Below are 20,220 nucleotides of genomic sequence, written 5' to 3'. Positions count from 1 at the left end.
TTCAGTTAAACTATTGAAATTATGGATGCATTTGCTGCCATTATTCAGAGCTCTGCTTGAAAGGCTACTGCACCCCATGGAGTACCAGTGGACCTAAAAAATATATATTGCACTATGGGTGTCTATTTTAACTAATGTTTTTAAAGTTTCTTTGAAAGGGGTCCTCATCCCTTCCTGGAGGAAAGCTATAGTTGCCCCTATTTTTAATACAGGAGATAGGCATTCCCCATCTTGTTACTGCCCAATTTCCCTCCTTGTTAGCCCTCTCGAAATACTTGGTAGGATAACTGCAGGTAAACTTGAGGTACGTTTGGAGGAAAATCAGGCCTTGTCCTGAGTGCAATATGGGTTTCGTCCTGGAGTTGGCATAGTTGAGCAATGCCTGAATTGATTATTGGTAAATATGTCAAGACCAGGAGGGCTTACATTCACCTAATGTTTAAGGACTTATCCTCTGCCTTTGACATGGTTAATAGAGCGAAGCTCTGGGACGTTATGGCCTGGATAGAAATCGACCAGGCTAAAATTGGATTACTTCAAAGGATGAATTGGGATTGTATACTCAGGGTCAGATATGGAACAGAAGGTGACATTTTCCCTGTAATTAAATCTTCACTTGGGGCAGAGAAGGTCATTTGATGGCCCCTCTACTGTTCCTGGTGTATATTAATGCTTTGGGATCCCATTTGTAGTGTTCTACCGGTTTTACTGTACAAGGATGATACAGGTATCATTTCAAGAACCGCAAATGGCCTGCAACTCCTCCTAGGTGCTTTTTATAACTTTATTGGGGGGTTATATCTCAAAACTAACCCTAGCAAATTTTTCACAGAGACTATTGCCCCTACAAATGTGAAAGCAAGAGCACTTTACTTGGGTCGACAGAAATTTGGAAGGTTAAGAGATTTACTTCACTGAGCTTTCCCCTGGATCACAACCTAAATTAGCACAGTCTTTATACTAATAGGGTGTCTCAATGTCAAAGAGCTGTGGAGTCAGTTTTCACCTTTGCTCGTCAGTTGGGATCAAAACCCGGTACCGGAAATGATCAATATTTTAAAAAGTGCATTTCTGTAGCAACTTATGGAGCAGGTGAATGGGGATACAAGGGTGCAGGGACATTGCAGAAGGTTGAGAATACATTTTTGTGAAGAATCTTGGCCGTCACTCAATCCACACCATTCTTCATGTTTATAATCTGAAGTGGGTGTGACCCAGGATAATGCCCTGGCGGTCACTTAGATGAATTATATTCAAAAGGGCTTTTTAGATTTAGGCCATCCAGAGTTATTTTTCAATACGGAAAATATAAATTGAAAAGCTGTGTTTAAAGAAAGGTGAATTTTGATAAACTTTGTTCTATAGTCACTTATAACGGAATCATTATGTGGTTGGGGTGTGAACTTTATATGTCATCAATTCTCATAAGATTTTGTTTTAATAGATTACATTTATTAATGGCATTTCCTAGGGAAGTTGCTTCGAGCTTACCATGGCCAAGTTACCTATGTGGCAATATTCCCCACCAAAGCACATTGCACGTTACACTATTTGTCATTCAAATTCTTGTGCTTGGAAACATTTCGTGACCCCAATTTAAACATTTTCAAATGCGAGATACCATAAGGAGGCTTTTGCCTTCTTACAAAAAATTTCCAATATCGATCTGTGTGTTGCTGTGGCACATTTAGTTCACTGTGCATTGGGGGATCAGAAATAGATATAGGACTTTGTAATGTATTATGCACAATGATTTTCAGCTGGTTTCTTAATGCTAAAGTTTTTTAGGATTTATTTTTAAATCTTTTTTAAGTTGGAAGTACATTGCTTGTGTACTAATTTTAGATGAGTGGTTTAATGGCTGATGATAAGCCGAATAAAGTCTGACTGACTCACTTCTCTTCAAGTCCTTTAACATCATCACTTTAATATCATCCCAGAAACAACATTAAAAGGAGCTGAACCATGTACTGAGCATGTGAAATTAAATGAATGAAATCAAATGTTAATTTATATAGTGCACTACAACCCAAAGTTTCTAGGCGCTGGTGTTCCATCGGTTTGGGAGTAAGAGAAGAGGATAAAAGACTAAACACATTGGGGCATATTACCAACGTTAAGCGATATTTATCGCTAACGATGCTTAGCAACAAATTTTTTAACGCTAAGCATCGTCAGAAATTATCGCAGATAAACCTTGCTATTATCAAGGTTTATCGCAAATGCGATAAAAAACGGCCGCAATGCATGAATATCGCTGAAAAGTCAGCGATATTCATGCATTACCGAGCTAATGCTCTTAGCCATGTTATCCACCTCCCATTGGATAACATGGCTAAGAACTGCTCAGGGCAGGTGTTAGTTTTTGGAGATATTCGCGCTTAGCGCAAATATCTCCAAAAGTTGGTAATAGGAGATAGCGATGTTAGCGACTGTTTCCAGTCGCTAACATCTTGGCACGCCCACTTTGCATGTCATTAGTGATAAATACCACTGATATGCAAAGTGGGGCCCAAGATGGTCGCTATCTCCTACTAGCAGCGCTAACTGGTGTTAGTGACAGCTAGGTAATAGGGAGATAATTTTATCTCCGCTTTCTTGTCTTTTAAAGCCAAAAAAGCGGAGATAAACCCCCTTGATAATATGCCCCATTATTTGTTAAATAGTGAGATTTTTAAGGTTCTACAGAAAAGGAGAAGCTGTGTGTTTAGGTTGAGCCTAGAGCAGCGCATGCGCTGCTTGCTCAACTTGTAGTAAGGTTTTTTTTTAAGTGCTACCAGAGGCTTTCGCTGGCCTCCAGCTTACGTGCACGTGCGCAGCCTCCATCTGTGTTTTCTCCGTCACAGGTAATTAAGTCACACGCTAAGCTCTGCAGATGCAGTTTCTGCCTTCCACAGGCAGCACTTATGAGAGGCCCTGTCCCACGAGACCCTGCAGAGCACACGCCCCCACAGAATTGATCTAATCTGCAGTTTATAAATGACAAACAAGTGCACATTTTACTGAAATTTGAAAGTCGGTTGACATCTAAGTTCAAAATATACGCATTCAACCCATTCAGTACAGTAGGTGATAAATGCCGAACAAGTTCAAGCTCAGCGAAGGGAGAGCTTCTATTGAGAAATAAAGCAGCGTATCTAATAAAGAAGGTTTTAAGTAGCATGCAAAGAGTTTGAAATAGACTCGTGCGTTACTGTTTCAAAAAAGAAAGCGAGTCAGCTTTGTTATCAATCCCTATTTCTGGAATGGCTCATCGTGACTGAGGCAGCTGTCCAGTGGTATTGTTGACATTCCAGCCAAGTGAGGTAATCATGGGCCCAGCCGGCTGGGCAGACTCGCAGTCGTCAGATCCTTCCGCACAGCTGGCTGTGAGAGGAGACACCTCAGCGCGCCAAACAAGAGCCACGGGCGGGGAAATCAGATATGCAAATTAAACTGGATGCTCCCGAGGCAGCGATACAGACGAAAACTTCACATTAGAAGAGGAGACGAGGCTTAAGGACATCAACGTACTTACACTGGTTCAATGTGGCATTTTTCAATTACTGGATCCTTTTGTAAATAACACTAACACTGTTTTAATACTATTTTTTAACAGAACGAAGATTAAGCAGATGGTCCCTAAGCGCTTTAAAGTTCATGTCAGACAAGACAGTTCCTTTTTGTTTAGATCATGCTGCACATGTACTGAAGAAAAATATTAATTGCATTGCATTGTATTGCAATACTTCTGTCATTCACCCGTCTGCGCTCAGATTCAAGAACTACTGTTTTTTTAGGTGAAAAACACTCTTGGAACAAGACGGCTGCAAAATAGAGCTCACTAACAGTATAAGGAAATATTGCTGCCCCTCTCTGCATAGAGACTATCCAGAAATTATTGACAACATAGCTTAGATATTCAACATAATTGGGTTTCACCAAGCTCACAACAGTGCCAAAATTAATAATAAAGAATCATAACCCCCCCCAAAAAAACAATAAAGGGGCATAACACAGCGGGGGTCAGACCTCCATGGCGTCCCAACCCCATTAAGCCCAATGAATATCTGTAAGCTTTAGGAGACTCTGGGGCCCGTTCTGTAGGGGAACCCAGACATTTTGCATTACAGCACTGAAACAATGCATACACATCTGTCCCAGTCTGACAGTACACCAGAGTTAGACCTCACCAAGCTCTCAAAAGCACTACACTCTTCATTGCACAATATATGACAACACAGAACTTAGAGAAACAAAACCAAAGCAACACCCAACAACAAGTCTCATTTAAAGGGATACCATGGGCCCTTGTGGCAGGATACCTTACTTACAATTATCTCATAAACATACTTTAAGCCAGACAGTCTTGATACCAATACCCCCAGATAGCAGGTAACGGAATTGCTAAAGACCACCGACTATTCACACCAAATATCACTAACATTTACAACACAACCAAACAAACACATGCAACATATGAACAACATCCACGTTTCCTATAATTCAGCTTAATCAGAAAACAGATTGTCCTCTGAGATGGGGTGTGCGATACCAAGATGTGGAGGTATACGAACACTCACAACACTGCCAGGCCACACTAGAGTCACTATAACACTGAACAAGTCTCTGTTATAAAACATAACGTAATCTAGCAAATGTAAGGAGTACAGAGAACATTGTACATAGAAGACTCAACTCTTTGAAAGGAGTGATGCCAACATTGCTTACCCAGTTGTACTTAAGCATAAAGTTAAATAAAATAATGAAAACACACCCTTTCACCTCTTCCTTTCCCTTCACTTTCTGCACTCATCCCAACTCTGCTGTCTACTACCCTCCTAAACATGCTTTTCAAGCTTTTCCCTCTTTCCAATCCATTTCACCCCATTAATAGGCACACATATCCACTACTCCAAACAACATCTCACATTACTCCTTTACAAACTGAACTTCAATTAATCTATCCCTATTAAAAATCCTAGAGAAAAATGCATGAGATCGAAATGGTACAAACTTAATAACCTTAAACACAACTCATACTACTAGGAAAAGGAATCACATTCTTCAACAATATTTGCGACTCATTTGGTTGCCGGAGTGTCAAAGTTTGGATGTTCTGAAAGTACACTATTTATGAGACTGTTAAAATGAATGGAAATAATAATTTGTGTCGCCTTTCGTAACAAGAATTTGCAAGCGCGTATTAAAAAGGTGTGCACAGTATTTCTTAGCCACTGTCTCGGTATTCATTCGGCGTAGAAACACAAAGCTATTTAACGTATCTGAACAATTTTCAATCATTTGAAAGTGTTTTGTTGAACTGTATATCGTAGAGCTTGAAATGATTACCTCCAAGATGGCTGCTGTATTTACCCGTCAATTATTGGCCCCTGTATGTTTTCTCTCTTCCTAGTGGAATGATGTACCAAGACAATTATTTTTTTCAAGCAAAGCAGGAAGTGAGTTTATGCCTCTGTAAAAAGTAGTCCGACTGGGAGGAGGTGGTAGAATGGTGTAGTGAAGACGCGGCTCCACATACACAGAGAGACTGAAAGGGAGTGAAAAAAAGCCCAATAGGTCTTGCTTTTGGGACCTTATAAGTATTTAGTTATGCAGCACAATATCCTTGGTGCAATAACATCAACTGTTGCATGGCTAAAAACGTATAAGGTCCCAAAGGCGAGACCTATTGGCTATGCCAATGCTTGTTCCTAAGATCTGGTGGCATGGAGTTCCGTAGCCTGGCAGTACAAGCTACGAAACTTCTACTGCACCAGGTAGCTCTTCTGTCTTTGGGAATCACAAGGTTGTGAGCAGATGATCGCAGGGTTCTATTGGGCAGATACCACTGAAACCATTGCTTATATAATTCTGGGCCCAATCCCTGTAATGCTTTAAGGGCAAAACAGAGAGCCTTGAATCCAATCTGTTTTGTATAGGAAGCCAGTGCAACCAAGGAAGAGCAAACTATACAGATTGTTATTTAGGAATGGCCAATAGCTGGCAGGCAGCTGTATTTTGAAGAGCCTGAAGTTTAAGAACTTTTTTGAATATTAAGAAAAAGCGCAGTGCAGCAATCGATTTTTGATAAAATGAGTGCAGACCACAGATTTCTGTAGATCGTGCGGGATAAACAAGAAAAGTTTCCTCAATATTTTTAACGTAAAAAAACAAGAAATGATAGAAATCACATGGCCTTCAAAGGAGAGTGTGATGTTTCCTCTTTCCCCTGTTATCCCTTCCTTCCCCTTTAAGTCGTGTCATTCTTCCCTACATTCTAAGTTCTGAGAATGTACCGATTAACATGATTCTCTTTTGAGTCAGTTACCTGTGGCTGTTTATGGATGAGGTTTTATTAAACCCACTCTGCTTTATTGAAACGACTTTACTTCATTATTTAATATACAACTGAACAATATTATACTGGCGACGATCGGAAACGAAAGAAGCAATCTCAACATAGCAACACATCGAAGTTCCTGACCTGCCCTCTCCTCCAGCGGCTGATTTTCAAAAATCAAAGGAGAAGCGAAGACTTCCCAGCGGCAGCTTTGAATGTGGCATGATGGTGAGGAGAGCGGGAGGTTTCGTTTATAAAATATGGGACTCGAGGATTTAAAACTAAAAGACTTTGCACATAAAATAGAAAGACGTTTAGTGCGCGTGCTTTGCTCTTCTATTTAGTGACGTCAAATTGCGTTTCAAGCGCATGCGTTTCAGACGCGCTGACGATTTTTTTTTTAAAAAAACAAAGCCGACGCACACGCTGCGTTTCAAGGGAGCCGCACTGCGTTTCATTAGAACGCGATGACAGAGAGCTGCACTCCGTTTCAATAGAACGCGCTGACAATATAAAGAGCGAAGAGGAGAGCAATGTGAAATAGAATGGTCATTGTTCCTCAGTAAAGAAAAACGCGTTCCAATAGAATGAGCATTGTTGGTGATTAAAGCTGCATCTCAAAGAGACTACTCTGCATTCCTGAGGATTGTTCTTTGTTGTAACACGTATTTTTTCAATTAAACAAGCAATAGAAAGTGGAACATTCAATTGTCACTTATTTTTGCTACTAAAATATTTTGGAACAAAAGAAGAAATTGTTCTATAAATAAGTAAATTACTGAAAAAACAAAATTAAGGAAAATTAACCTTAATAACTGAATTTTTTTATAAGAGATATACATATAAAAAAAAAAAAATAAATAAATAAATAAATAAAAATAAAGAATGCAAAACGTAACACAACCTGCATTCTTTCTTACAAGTCCAGGGGAGCCTAATGTGAAATGGAAAAAATGGAAGAAAATATTCGCAAATTATGCCAAGGTTTGCGGAACCAACTTGAGTGCTGAAAGAAAACATTCACTTCTTCTTCATTGTCTAGGAGGTGAAGGACAAGATGTTCTTGAACATTTGCCAGACTTATCAGCTGCAGAACAAAGGAACCTAAATGAATACGAAATTGCCATTGTACAACTTGATAGGCATTATCTACCTAGACTTAGCACCATCATGGAAAGATACCATTTTGGTCTTCGTGAACAGAAAAAGGATGAAACTGTAGAAGAGTACGTATCCTCTTTGAGGAAACTTGCTTCCTCTTGTAACTTTGGTCAGACACTTGATGAACGAATACGTGACCAGTTCGTCTTGAGATGCGCACATGATGATATAAGAAAAGAACTGTGGCTAAAAGATGAACCTCCTTTAGAAGAAGTTTTGACTATTGCTAAACAAGTAGAGCATATGACAAGATGTGTCGGAGAACTAAAGAAAGAAAAAGAAAAGCCGTCCACCTCTGAGTCCAAAGACGAAGTAAAAATTGACGAAACTATCTGTCAAGTAAAAAAAATCTTTCCAAAGAAAGAACTTGTTGAGTCTATAAGCAAAGTTAAAGAACCGACTAGTAAGGAAGAACTTCTCTCATTCTTAGGTATGGTAGAATTTTATGGGAAATTTATTCCCAATTTTGCTGACAAAACACACAATTTGAGGAAATTAACTGCAAAGAATGTTGTATATAATTGGTCTCCTGAATGTAAGAGTGAATTTGAGTGTATTAAGAAAGAGTTGAGCAAAGCCCCTTCTCTTCATGCGTTTGTTCCTGGCCTTCCCACTGTGTTGTTCACCGATGCTAGTGATAAAGGCCTAGGTGCCGTGTTGGTCCAGAAGAGAGATGGTAAGGATTACCTCATTTGTTGTTCTTCCCGTTGCCTTAAAGGGTCAGAGTCTAATTACTCAGTAATAGAGAAGGAATCTCTTGCAATTTTCTGGGCCTTGAGAAAGTTTAGGAATCTTGTTTGGGGAACGAAAGTAAGTGTGCTATCTGATCATAAGCCTTTGAGAGAGGTGTTTTCAAAGAAGGGTCTTGATGCCATTTCCTCAAGAATCAGGAAGTGGATTGTTTCTTTGCAGGAATTTGAGTTTGAAGTAGAGTACATTCCTGGGATTGCTAACAGGTCAGCTGATTGTTTATCCAGATTGGTTGATAGTGAGAATGTTGATCTTGATGATTTTTGTGAACTTGATGAGGGTACCAATGTGTGTGAAATAACTGATGGTGCAATTGCTGAAAATGAATGGAGGTCGGAGTTGGGAAAAGATGATGAGATTTCTCAAGTAATGTTGTCTTTAATGAATAAATCTCGTTTGTCCAAACCTTGGATGTTAGTTTCAGATGAACTCTCTGTACATGATGGTCTGTTGACTCGAGGTACTAAACTTGTTCCTCCCTCTTCTCTTAGAAATAAGTTGTTAGCTCATGCCCATTGTGGTCATTTGGGTATAGTAAAAAACCAAAGAGTTTCTACGTATGCAATTTTGGTGGCCAGGCATGGACCTCGAAATCGAAAGAATGGTTAGAGAGTGTCCTGAATGTTGTTCAAGCGATAAGATCCTGAAGACCAAACAAATGCCTTTAGTTAAGAGGGCCTTACCTGATCATCCTTGGGATGAGGTTGCTATTGACATTGTGGGTCCTTTATCTGGTATTGCCGATACACCCTATCTCATCGTTTTAATTGATCTGTATTCGAGATGGATTGAAGTTTCTGCTGTCAGAGAAATTACCACTGATTCCATCATTAAGTTCTTGGAACCTCTGTTTCATAAAGAAGGTTTTCCAAATAGTCTTCTGTCTGACAATGGTCCCCAGTTCTGTTCCTCAGTCTTTGTTGATTTCCTTAAAAAATGTGGGATTTCCCATAAGAAATGTTCACTGTATCACCCAGAGTCTAACGGTGCAGTAGAGAGGGTCAATAAAACTCTGAAGGAGTCAATTCAACTTGCCCGTGCTTCTGGTCTGAATTGGAAATCCACTCTTCAAGACAGGATAAATACCTATCGCTTTGTTCCCCATTCTTCTACTGGGAGGTCTCCTTTCGAACTATTTAAAGGTAGAATTCCCAATACTTTGTTGTGTCCTGGGTGGATGTGTCTGAACAAAGGTCTGGTAGATAATGATATAGGTGAGTGGAGAGCAAGAGAAATGTCCAAGCAGGATGCACGTAAAATATATTTTGACAAGAAGAAAAGTGTGGGTTCTTTGGAGATCAAGATCGGTGATCTTGTAAAAATAAAGACGCCAGTTGGGCGCAAACCATGGTCCAAGTATACCAATGTTAGAGCTGTTATCAAAGTATTCAGAAATGCTGTAAAGACTGAAGACGGAAGAATCTGGAACAAGAGTCGTGTTGTGCTTGTTAATCCTAATTCAAAAGTTGATTCTTCTTGTTATGATACCAATTTGTGCAATAATTTCCTTTCTCCTTCCAATTCCCTATCAGACAGATTACCCTCTCCTTCTACAAGAAGTCAAAGAGTTCGTAGTGCTCCGTATCACTTGAAAGACTATGTTTAGTCTATATTACTTTTTGCTTGTATTACCTAATTTAGTTTTCTACTTCTTTTTGTAAAGAAGGGAGATGTGTGATGTTTCCTCTTTCCCCTGTTATCCCTTCCTTCCCCTTTAAGTCGTGTCATTCTTCCCTACATTCTAAGTTCTGAGAATGTACCGATTAACATGATTCTCTTTTGAGTCAGTTACCTGTGGCTGTTTATGGATGAGGTTTTATTAAACCCACTCTGCTTTATTGAAACGACTTTACTTCATTATTTAATATACAACTGAACAATATTATAGAGAGCTTATCATCAAAGTAAGCTCGAAGATGTTTTACCTTGGCGACTGTGGAAGGGAGCTCTCCTGCGGCCATCATATTGGTGACCAGAAAGATGTGTATACCTTCCAGTGCAGAAGGCCCTCTGCTGCTAGGGGGTGCCTCCGGTGTGCCAAAGGCAAGCCTTTCTGTGCTTGTATGCCTCTGTTTACTGCCTGAAATGCTGCCTCTTTCTTATGAGGTGAGCTGGCTTTTCGTACTTACTCCTCTGAGCAACTACATTCATTGGCAAGAGCTGCCCCGGTCCGCTCTCATTCTCAGGTGGCGAGGTCACATTTACTTTCCCCACCATCTGCTCAGCATCATATTGTTACAAAATCAAACACCAATATACTATCTGCATACCTGAAAGTTGTAAAATAATAATATTCAATAGATCATACGGGAGGCGGGATCGCCATTACTCACTGTTGTGACCTTCAAATCCTGCTCTCCTCATACCCAGGTTCTCTAATTCAGCAAGGCATAGCAAGTTCATTACAATGGAACAATAAATCTGTGCAACGAATTCTGCCATATCACCAACTAAACTTTGTTATTACCAAGGTCCATGATTTGAAAGTGTTCCTTTGCAAGTTTGCCATCAATGAAGACCACATGACTGTGCTTCAGGACTTTAATTTATGGCTTGAAAACTCATAGCAAACACAACAAGATGATGGAGGAAGTGCTGAAACTTTTCAACCACTCACCCCCGTCACAGATCTGGGTTTAACCCATTGTTCTTTTGCTCACTATTCCACCCCAGTTTGGACCAAGCCATATGCAAATCCGTATTGACCCTGCTCCTCATGCGAACAGTCCAGCCCGACTGCTAGGCCGGGTCCTCCCTGGACTGGAAACAAGCATCCTGGGACCGGTTGCCGGGTTTCACCCCTCATCAGCCAGGCCTGCTTTAATCCAGTGTTACAACGAGCAAGGGCCCCACGTCTGGGCATACCTTGGCCACTCAGGGGGAACATAGCAAACACAACAAGATGATGGACGGAGTGCTGACAATTTTCAACCACTCACCCCCAGTAACAGATCTGGGTTTAATCCATTGTTTTTTTGCTCACTCTGCCACCCCTGTTTGGACCCAGCCATGTGCAAATCAGTCTTGACCCTGCTCCTCATGGGAACAGTCCATCTCGAACTGCCAGGCCAGGTCCTTCCTGGACATGAAACAAGCATCCTGGGATCGGTTTCGTGGCCTCACCCCTCATCAGCCAGGCTAGCTTGAATCCAGTGGCACAGCAAGCAATCACGTCTGTCTGAAATCTTCTACTCCACTCAAAATATAGACAGACTTAAACTTCAATCTCAACAACCCTCACATTAAGATGGTCATTTTCTTGATCGCCTATTCGGTACAGACTACCTTGTGCACATTTAAATGCCTTTCCAGCTCTCTGGTCAGATCATTTTACTGTTACATTGGTAGTCATCTCCTATCCTTTGCAAATAATTTTACTGTTCCTGTCGTAAATCTACCGTAAACTGGAAAAAATTGGATGCCTCCCTTTTTCAAAAGCTCTTGACTAAAGTAATTTCCAATCAGACATGGACTGCAATTGATGTATATGTTTTTCTAAAATGATTAAACAAACTCATAATTCGCAACATTCATATTATCTTGCAATCACTTTCACTTGTTGGATTATTCCTGATTGCACAACTCTTGTTTGCAGTTGTTATATCACTTTGTTAATAGCAATACATTACAAATAAGCAAGTCAAGCGAAACCGAGGCAAACGTACCGGCCTGGCCACAACCTCTCTCATGAGTCATGTTGATATACAAATAAAGTGTACAGGAGAACCAAAGGGCCTCAGGTAAAATTACGACAAACCAGGAAGAGAAGACCCTGGATCTCAGATATTTGCAGAGTCTGTACTATAAACTGCCTGCTCTGTGGGTGCACAATACTCCATGCTGCTCTGCCATTCACCGGCAGAGGGAGGTTCAGCCTGACATCCGTGGCGCGCAATATCATGCTTGCTTATCAAGAATCCCAGCCCTGCATGCGATCTTTGCGCCCTGGAAGAAGACCAGGCTCTCTTATGCCCAAAACGGCAACTTTAGGTTCAAGGTTACTTGGCTTGTGTGCCATTCTGGCCAGGGTATACATGGGCAATCTCAGATCACATGGTAAAATGTAGCTGGCGTGGTGGGGGGAGGGGTTTTTGTATTAGGTGCAAGCCGGGCGTCTGCTGCTACCCATCCTCCACACCTGACAGGGGCCGTTGGATGTCCTGTGCAGGTAACTGCACTAAATTACTCTTCAGTTCGAGGGGAATGACCTGGTACTGTGCTAACATCGCTACCTACTGTCAATCTTTGTCATCCAGCTCGCCTAGGTTTCGCTCCCAAACTGCCCTAGTATTGACCTTGTTGGAATGTAAGGACGTATACAGTCTAGAAATATCCTTGCATTCCAGGGGTTCAGGTACCAATTTGGCCTCCAGATGGTTAAACTCAGGGATATTCTTCCGAGCCTCATGATGTGCAGAGTGCGTGGTGGAGCTGGAGGCATGTGAAAAACTGGGGTAAGCGTGAAAAACTGGGGTCAGCGTATGTTGTACGTCTGTGCGAGTTGCTCAACAGATTTTATCAGGTCATTATACCACACCTCACTAGTGAGACATCCTAATGAGATCCCAGGATTTAAAGCTTACAAATCTTGCGACCTGACGCAACTGAGTCCCATACCACAGAAAAGTCACATTTGTCTCTTTGCCCAGCCATTTATTGTACTTCAGAGCCTCACGCTAGAACAGCAAATGAGTTACTGGAGGGAGAGAATGGGATGGGCAGCTCTATAGTAAGTGTAAGGCGCCATGCTATTCTGAGGTGTTGAGTTCAAGGTGCAACGCCGGGCATTTGCTATCCATGAAGAACCAGTCTCCTGTTGTCATCTGCACTGCCCAGTTTAAAGGCTCAAATCAAGAACCTCCCAGACCCTTCAAATATAGTCAGAGTGTACTTCCATGAGACCGTGGTCGTTTACTGCCCCAAATTTACCTGGTGACTATGGCCTGCAAGTAGGAAAAGAAATTGGCTGGAAGATGCAGGGATAATCCTGCAGGATGGACCGAAAACTAATATAAAGCCATCCGCCCCAACATAGAGATGGGTAGGAGGGGCATATGTCCATATTGACACAATAACCTTGCAGCACAGCGCCATGATTAAGGTCCCAGGCCCTTTGTTGATCCAGAGTGACCTCTGTGCTCGTGTATTTAAACTGATCTTCAGCTATCTGAGAGGAGCACATAGTGGTGGAGGCATGGCACCCCGCACCGGTCTAAAGGTGGACTTTTGCCAGTTAACCATCAGTCCAGAGGCCAGTCCAGAGGCATCTGTGTAAGCCTGCAACATCTGTCACAGTCTCCATTACGAGCCCTCTGATTGTTGTTGGAACGGTAAGATGTCTGCGTAGAGGGATAGTGAATCTTCTGACAAACCAGGCCAGCAGAACCCTATTAACTGTGCACCGCTTTTATCCACTCTGCCATGAGTTCAACAGTGAGGGCGAACAGGAGTGGAGAGAGGGGACATCCCGGCTACATTACACAATAGCCCATGATGCAGAACCTGGCTTGAAATGCAGTTATAGGTTGCCGTCCGTGCTAGCTCTAATCTTGTGGTAGTCAGTCTTGCTTTGATTGCAGTGCCTGTTCCCGGAGCCAATGATCTTCAGCTGTGTTTCATCAAGGAGATTTTTGAGCCTTGGCTTTTCTGCATGACGTTTATGGCAGTCACCAGTACTACCAACTTTCTTACACTTTACTGTAGAGCTGCAACAAGATGGCTACTGGAGCTTGTCAAATCAAGGTAACTAGTGAGGGAACAGCCTCCAGAGCTTAACGCAGCTCCATGCTCAAAGAAAGGTTACTCCTTAAAATATATTTTATCTATTTAATCAGCATGGAAAATAAAGTGGGCAATGGGTAGAAAATGCTTCCATCATAACCTAAGTTAGTTTAATATTATGCGCCACAGCTCCTAGTCAGAGCCAAGGCGGAAACATTTGCCTGGAAGTTCAATTCTTTGGGTATTTTGACACTTAGGTAGTACACCAACAAAGAATTGCTACCAGTTCGGCAAGATGAATATATTTTATTAAATAATTTCTGGTTTATCATGTCATGAACCTTCGTATCTAAACCACAGGAGAATGATGCACATAGCTGCCAGTTAAGCAGGATCTACATCTAATTAGTACTCAGACCACGTTCATTACCAGCTGCTAGGCACAGAAAATCGTGTTTTGCTCTTCTGTTTTATGCAATTAAATTAGGCGCTATGAGACTTTTGTGCTATAACTCGATTGCAACATTTACAATAACAACAACACTGAACGAAGATGTTTGACCCTGGGCCCATGTTGCTCTTTTTTTGCAGTGATGTTCCACATTTGTATTTGATACTGTAACTGTGTAAATACCAAGGAGATTTGGTAGTTTGGTTAAGTTACGAGAACTGTAAAGTGCTTTATTGGCATTAGTGCGGCCTTTCAGCGCTAATGGGTTTGGGAACTTTCATGCCCAAGCCTGTCATAGACTGCAATTTATTTTTATATCTGAGTAGAATCGTTAGTAGTGCAGGTTTGGATAATAATTTGTGCACATATGTGAAATTAATTTTTTTGCTCTACTTTCGTTGAAGTATGAAGTAAACCATTCCATGGCATACACCGCACTCTGATTTAGGCTTTGCAGCCAGTGTTGAAGAAATTGTGATGAAATGCACTGCTGTACCAGAATTATTTCAAATCTTTCTTTGGGAGGATGAACTCCCTGAAAATCCCTGGTTTGGGTGAGGGCTGCCTGGCACAGCCTGAAAACATTGGAATATCTAATTAGTACCCCTTCAGAACCTCTGGGCCTTAGGATATTTATGAAGAAATTGTGCTGATAAATTCACCATTTGACCCAGTGTTTTGAAAATGTTAGTGGTGGAAAACTCCTTTAATTTCCCTTTTTAAAAGTTGCATGGCTCTTATCCACCCCGACCAGTCCGGTTTCATCTCATCGAGAAAGCTAACAAATTCAAAAGCCCTGCTGTTCTAGTGGGCTTAGACACTGAAAAGGCGTTTGACGGGGTAGATTGGAGCTTCCTGTTTCTAACCCTGACATCCTTCGGCTTTTCTCCCAAATTCTTAACGATGCTTCAAGCCAATTTCAGCGCCCCTGCTCCAGAGTAGTTATCAATGGCCACGTCTTCGCGCCCTTCCTACACTCCCGAGGTACGCGCCATGGCTGCCCCCTCTCCCCTCTGCTCTTTGCCCCGAGTATAGAACCGCTGGCAGTAGCAGTGAGAGAGGATCCCGCTATCCGTGGCCTTCCCTTCACTGGCGAATCACACAAAATTACTCTGTTTGCGGATGATGTCCTGCTCTCCCTCTCGGACCCCGCCCATTCCTTACCCCACGTTCAAGATGCTTTGCTCCGCTTTGAAGATGTGGCGGGTTTTAAAATCAACTATGGGAAATCCCTGGTCCTTAACCTCACTTTGCCTCGGACGGAGGTATTGCGTTTTCAATCTTCCACGACCTTATCGTGTTCTCACACCTCTATACAGTATTTGGGGATCCAACTGACCCCCACGGTTGAGAAGCTATATTCCGCTAATTTTCCACCGCTGCTTGCATTCGCCCAGAAGACCCTAGCTCGGTGGAAACCGATGTTTATCTCTTGGCTTGGGCGCATACATGCGATTAAGATGACCCTTCTCCTTAAATTCCTATACCTCTTTCAAGCTTTGCCCATCACCCCGATGGGGATTTCTTTCGCCGAGTCAAAACGCAGATGCTCCGCTTTATTTGGCAGGGAGGACGGGCCCGATTCTCTTACACTACCCTTCGTCGCCCACGGAAGGAGGGGGGAATAGGCCTTCCTGACATGCACTTGTACTTTAAGGCAGCACAACTTCGTGTTTTGGTAGAATGGTCCCAACGAGAGTCGGAAAAGCATTGGCTGCATATGGACAGGAGCATAGTGGAGAGGTCGATATGGGACCTGGTGTGGAAGCCCAAAGGCGACAGGCCCAGGAATGCTTACGTTAGCACCCCCACTAGAACTACCCTTACGGTGTGGGACTCGATCTCTGGTGATGACCGACGGACGACATTTCCTTCTCCTTTTACTCCTATACACTTTAACCCGGCCTTCCCCCCGGCGGCCGTTGAGGGGCCCTTTGACAAATGGAGGGAGGGAGGGTGTCGCACCCTGACACACCTATTCCATGGTTATGCGCCTCTCATATTTGACAATTGCATGCGGGACTATGGTGTCCAACGATCCGAGCAGTACCACCACACCCAGCTACTACATTGGGCTCTATCCCCCGCGGTGAGGGAGGCGGCCACCCGACCTCCGACTCCATTTGAGTCCTTCCTCTTGAGGACCTCCACCATGCGAGGGACAATTTCCTTCCTTTATAGCCTTCTTCTGTCCACTACCATGTCCCCCAGACCTCAATACATGTCCATGTGGGAGGGAGTGATTGGCCGTGACATCACAGAGGTGGAGTGGTCCCGTCTATGGTCGGATGTAGTGAAACATAACCATTCTATAGAGTTACGGGAGGCTCACCTCAAAGCGATAATGGATTGGTATCTCTACCCTGCCAAGTTGAGACAGATCTTCCCGAGCTCCTCAGACAGATGTTGGAGAGGCTGCGGATTGCTGGGGGACTTCCGCCATATTTGGTGGGACTGCCCCATCATCCGGCCTTACTGGGCGGAGATCTTATCGAACATTAAAGAGATATTGGGCTACCCCATCGAGGACTCCATAGCTCATATACTGCTAGGCCTTCGAGACCCAGAGCTAGAGCATCAAACGAAAGCTGATAAGAGGATAATGTGGCTGTGTGTTGGGGCAGCTAAACTCACCCTTGCGGCGGCCTGGAAGCAGAAAGAGGCCCCCGCGATCTCGCTTTGGCACGCAAGGTTATGGAAGTTGCTGAGTGTGTAGAGAATGGCTGACGTTTTCCGAGACGATTTTAAAAACTTCATATTTCGCTGGGGCGCCCTGGTTCAGTTTGTTTCCAAGGGTCTTCCCTCCGCAGTCTGTCCACCTAGCGTGCAAGCACTTCACTTGTTCCAACTGTGATTACCACTATTCTTTGATTTGATTTTCTCCTTTTTTATTTTCACCTTTCAAGACTAACTGCTACCACCACTGGGGAGGGGTGGGGGGAGGAGGGGATATTTCCGTTCATACTTCCGCGCAGTCCCAGTTTCAAGGGCTTTGCGGAGCTTTTCCCACAAGCGGTGGCTGCACCTTGCTATATGCTTAAGTACTTGTTATTGTTACTCAACCCTTTACATGGTTTATCTCCTTCCTTTCCTTAGCGGGCGGCTTGGACGTGCCACTACTACTTCTGGATTGAGGTAGTTTTTCTGGAGATACCAGTGGCTCCGCTCTGATACAGGGGTCCTCCTTTTACCTTGCTTTCAATTTAGCCCCCTGTGTGGGAAGTTGTGCGGGACTGTCGCATGTTTTTCTTTTTCTTTTGTCTTTATTTCTCAATAAAAATAACTTTGACAAAAACAAAAGTTGCATGAAGCATTTAGGGTCACTTATTTACCTCCCACACAATCAAAGTTGGCCAGTCACAACTGAATGACCGGCACCCCCTGCTCATTACAGTATTACCAGGCAAAGTCAGTAGGTCTCCCCTTTACGAGTGCAGAGTTGTTGCCTTTCACAAGTTTTGTCTGTGCAAAATATTGATCAAAAAGGTACAAGAAAAAACACAAAATATTGGAGGAAAAGCAAACAAATACCTTATGGTAAATTCAAAACTATACATTAACTTCAAAGTTTTCAATCTGATGAAAGTCATGGTTTCTTTTTTAAATGTGTTTCACTCAGGGAACTCTGAACAAGCTTAAATAAAGATAAGAAAAGTGTTAGAATATAAAGAGAAAAGCTTGCCAAAGCCACCGAATCATAAGGAATGGGCTGGTACCACCCATGGCATGCTTCATCATCAAACTCTCACCCACTGCCCCTAGTGTGAGTGAGTGGGTGGGCTCGGCACGGTTTGTGACCGGAGCACTTAACTAAGAACGAGGGATTTATGTGGAGACTAAAATGGTCCTCTGGAACCTTTCCGGATTTAACCAGAGGTCCTTTGTAGTGAAGTCCATTTCATAAGTGTGATCTCTGGCAGCTCAGAATGTCACAGTGTTACTGCTCTACCATTCACAATGTGTGATCTATGGCAACTATCAATGTTACAGTGTTACTGCTCTCCCTTTCATGATGTGTGATCTATGGCAACTATCAATGTTACAGTGTTACTGCTCTACCATTCACAATGTGTGATCTCTGGCAACTATCAATGTCACAGTGTTACTGCTCTACCATTCACAATGTGTGATCTCTGGCAACTATCAATGTCACAGTGTTACTGCTCTACCATTCACCATGTGTGATCTCTGGCAACTATCAATGTCACAGTGTCACTGCTCTACCATTCACAATGTGTGATCTCTGGCAACTATCAATGTCACAGTGTTACTGCTCTACCATTCACAATGTGTGATCTCTGGCAACTATCAATGTCACAGTGTTACTGCTCTACCATTCACAATGTGTGATCTCTGGCAACTATCAATGTCACAGTGTTACTGCTCTACCATTCACAATGTGTGATCTCTGGCAACTATCAATGTCACAGTGTTACTGCTCTACCATTCACAATGTGTGATCTCTGGCAACTATCAATGTCACAGTGTTACTGCTCTACCATTCACAATGTGTGATCTCTGGCAACTATCAATGTCACAGTGTTACTGCTCTACCATTCACAATGTGTGATCTCTGGCAGCTCCGAATGTCACCGTGTTACTGGTCTCCCTTTAGCGAGTGTGAGGAAGGAGCAGCTCTGGGCGCCTCTGCTTTTGACTCTGCTATTCACAGGGAGACCCTCCTCCCTCCAGCCCTGAGAGTCTCTCACATACCATCACTCACATGTTCTGGTTTCCTGCCCCTCATTCCTCCGGGCCTTTCTTCTTCATTAAACCGAGACCCGAGAGCGGCTCCGAGGAAGGAGGAGGAACAGCACCGACAGCAGAGCAGGATGGAGACGGGCGAGTGCGCAGGCGCAGAAAAAAAAAGGTATGCTATGACTGCGCATGCTCAGAGATGAAACACTGCATTCCACGCATGCTCAGAGAGAGCTGGTGTTCTGCGCATGCTCAGACAGAGTGATCGATCCAGGGCTTAGTTCCATCTGTCCTGGCAGCTCCAGCAGGGGGCGCGCTCCGACGGCGCCATTTCTGTTGAGTTTTCTATAGCGCCAAGTGGGCACAAAGGTATCGGAGCGCTTTACATGCGCACCTCCTGCTTTACAGACGGACACATTCAGTTTTAGGCACGGAGTGATTATTGCCCAAAAATACAGGATTATTGAGACTCCCAGTGAGCCTCGAACTCGGTTCCCCAGCTTCAAAGTTGGGAGGTACAGTCCTTATACCACATCCTGTCCACTCATTGGGGGCGTTGTGTGGTTCTGGAAGTGCTACAGTTGATGTAAATAGCCCTGAAAGGACCTTAAACGCAGCATTTTTGCCCTTGTTTCTTTTTAAAGTATTTTAGGACTGACCTGCATTGGAATTCTTTAGAGGAGCTTATATTTGTTGCATTACATTTATCAGGGGCGGCTGGTGACATTTGAAAGTGGTGAGGCGTAAACTAATTTGCATATTGCACCGCAGCAAGCGAGCCCGAACCACCTTGCATCCATCCATACATCATTCATGCATCCACCCATCCATCCACCCACCCACCCACCCATCCATACATCATTCATTCATGCATCCACCCATCCATCGATTATGCATCCACCCATCATGCATGCATCCATCCATCCATCCATACATCATTCATGTATCCACCCATCCATCCACCCACCCACCCATCCTGCATCCATACATCATTCATTCATGCATCCACCCATCCATCCATCATGCATCCACCCATCATGCATGCATCCATGCATCCATCCATACATCATTCATGCATCCACCCATCCATCCACCCACCCATCCTGCATCCATACAT

The 20,220-nt window shown here is 43.1% G+C and overlaps 1 protein-coding gene across 1 annotated transcript in view; it reads right to left on the bottom strand.

Moving 5' to 3' along the window:
* LOC144772307 (uncharacterized) overlaps positions 1 to 20,220 on the bottom strand; it is a 221,075-nt gene that overhangs the window by 30,201 nt on the left and 170,654 nt on the right. The window lies entirely within an intron of this gene.

Source organism: Lissotriton helveticus, chromosome 8 (assembly GCF_964261635.1).
Source record: "Lissotriton helveticus chromosome 8, aLisHel1.1, whole genome shotgun sequence".
Classification (NCBI taxonomy): domain Eukaryota; kingdom Metazoa; phylum Chordata; class Amphibia; order Caudata; family Salamandridae; genus Lissotriton; species Lissotriton helveticus.
This window is presented reverse-complemented; position numbering and strand designations above follow the sequence as displayed.